Source organism: Lactuca saligna, chromosome 4, assembly GCF_052625555.1.
Source record: "Lactuca saligna cultivar CGN05327 chromosome 4, ASM5262555v1, whole genome shotgun sequence".
Classification (NCBI taxonomy): domain Eukaryota; kingdom Viridiplantae; phylum Streptophyta; class Magnoliopsida; order Asterales; family Asteraceae; genus Lactuca; species Lactuca saligna.
The window spans coordinates 91,611,614-91,614,292 of record NC_136420.1 but is presented as its reverse complement, the minus strand read 5'-3'; positions in this window follow the sequence as shown (position 1 = coordinate 91,614,292).

Sequence of the window (2,679 nt, the reverse complement as noted above, 5' to 3'; positions counted from 1 at the left end):
TCATAGATTATAGAACTCAATAGTGAAAACATAGATCTAATTAGGTTGCATGTGAACATAAGAGTTAGGTTATTTTCCCCCACATGAATTTTATAACCTACAAAACTTGTATGTGGTATCAGAGCCCAATGTTCTCAATTGAATATTCAGAATACTTGAATATATCTAATTAGGGTTTATAGAAATTAAACCTAAATGCTCGGAATTTTTGAGTTGGGCTAAGGTTGTTGAAACCCTAGCCCCCTCCATTAATTTTAAAATTTTCTAGTGTTTATTGGGGTTTCAATTTTGATAATTATTGCTTTAATTGGTTAACATAGGACAATCCAAAATGGATAAGTGATTGCACTTAATTTTTTAATTTTAGTATGGATTCGATTATGATTAATTTAAATTATTTTATTAATAGTTTAGTAGCAATTAATTAATTAATCCTTTTGTGATTTAAATTTTTATTGCTTAATTGTTAATTAAACTATCAAGATTAAATCATATATGGTTTCATTTTAAATTAAATTAATTTTTATTAATTTTCAAAAATTTATATTAAACCTAGTGTTTTAGAAAAATTTATAATATACTTTATATATATATATATATATATATATATATATATATATATATATATATATATACACTATTAAAAGATTAATGTTATATATGTATAAGACAAGTCAGTCAAATCGCTAGTACGTCTCATTCATGAAGTCATATTATAATGGGGGTGTACAAGGAAGCAGCTTGTAAAATGACCGTCATTGAGTGTCAACTTGAACCCATCGCTCCCTTATATCGTGGAGAGTATTTAGCTGAGCAACATTGATAGAACATTATCTCATTAAAAGTATAATGATATAAACTACTAGAACTTTCTTTAAATAATGCCTACTCTAGTTACTTTAGAAAAAATGTGAAAATTTTGCTAATTCATGAAAATTCATATCATACTTTAATATTTCGTTAGTGGAGCGTGTGTGGTTAACCAGCACAGTAATAGGGACTTTAAAGAGAAATGGTAGGCATCTTGAAAATCGTGGTTGTTAATGGAGCGCATATGGTTTACAGACACATTAATTGGAGATGATAAGAGACATCGAAGTTGCCGAGAGTGTTTTTATGATTATTCAGATCTTGTTTGTAATCCATAGCATCCCAAACACAAATAGTAAATCATAATCTAAGCTTAAACATGCCACTGATATGATTAAATGAATTTCAAAAGATCTAGGAATTTCATAGTTTGAAATTGGTGAATTATTTTACCTACCTTCATAAATTTCCAATAAGATCACAACATGCCTTTTCGTAGTTGTGAATTGTTATATTGGATCCTAGGCTAGAATATTTACTATGGGTTAAAATATTAAGGATTTGTGCCATCTAACTAAAACTACCTTTTTTCTCTATAGACATCTACTCTTGGTCACGCTTCTACTTCTCAAACCTCTACCCACAACTCGAACTTCTCGCTACTTTCAATCGTATACAAGGTGTCTTTAGTGGAGTATGTGTTGTAACCAGGCACACTAATATGGACTTTAATGAGAAATAATAGGAATCTAGAAAATTACCATAGTTAATAGAGCATGTATGGTTAACTGACATATTAATTAAAGATGATAAAAGACATTGAAGTTATCATACATGTTTGTAGGGTTATTCATATCTTTTTTTTATCCTCAGCATCCTAGTCACAAATAGAAAAACATAATTTGAGATTAAACATGCCACTAATAATATTCAATGAACGTCAAAAGTTGTAGGAATTTCATAGTTTGAAATTGGTGAATAATCTTACCTACCTTCATAAATTTATGATAAGATTACGACATCCCTCTTCATAGTTGTGAATTGTTATATTGGATTCAAGCCTTGAACATTTACTATATGTTAAAATATTAAGTGTTTATGTCTTCTAACTAAAACTACGTTTTATACTCTATGGGTGTCTACTCCTGGTAATGCTTCTACTTGTCAAACCTCCACCCACAACTCGAACTTCTTGCTACTTTCAATTGTGTCAGAGGTGACATTGGATGGAACCAATTACAATGATTGGATGTGCAACATCAAGATGGCTCTTTGGTTCGAGGGAAAAGAGTATGTACTTAAAAAACAACTTATTATGATTGTGAATCCATTACTACTCCTGAATAAATGATTTTCCACGAGAAGCATTAAGATAAAGCAACAACGGTTGCTTAGATCATGGTTGCCACCATGGTTCTTGAGTTTTAATGGATCTATGAGGACTACAAGCCATACGAGATGAACTTGGATCTTGTGGAAAATTTTCACAAGAGAGCTCTTCAACAAAAGTAAGAGGTCGCCAAAACACTAACGGATTTCAAGTTAAAGGAAGGAAAATCGGTCTGCAATCACATGCAAAGGATGCAGAGATACGTGTGAATTTCAACGAGTTGGCCATTGGCATGGTCCTCAACACCTTGCCACCTTGTGATGACCGGTTCATTTTGGCATATCATTTGAACAATAATGAAACTATATTGGCTCAACTCGACAACCTATTGTTTATAGTTGAGTAAGGTTTGAAGAAAAATAAAAACTATAGTTGTAACACCTATTCCAAGTACTACTTAATTTATTTAAAATGTAGGGTGTTGTTGCGTGTGGACTCGGCGAGTTGGGAGTCTAACTCGTCGAGTAAAGGTCATTTCA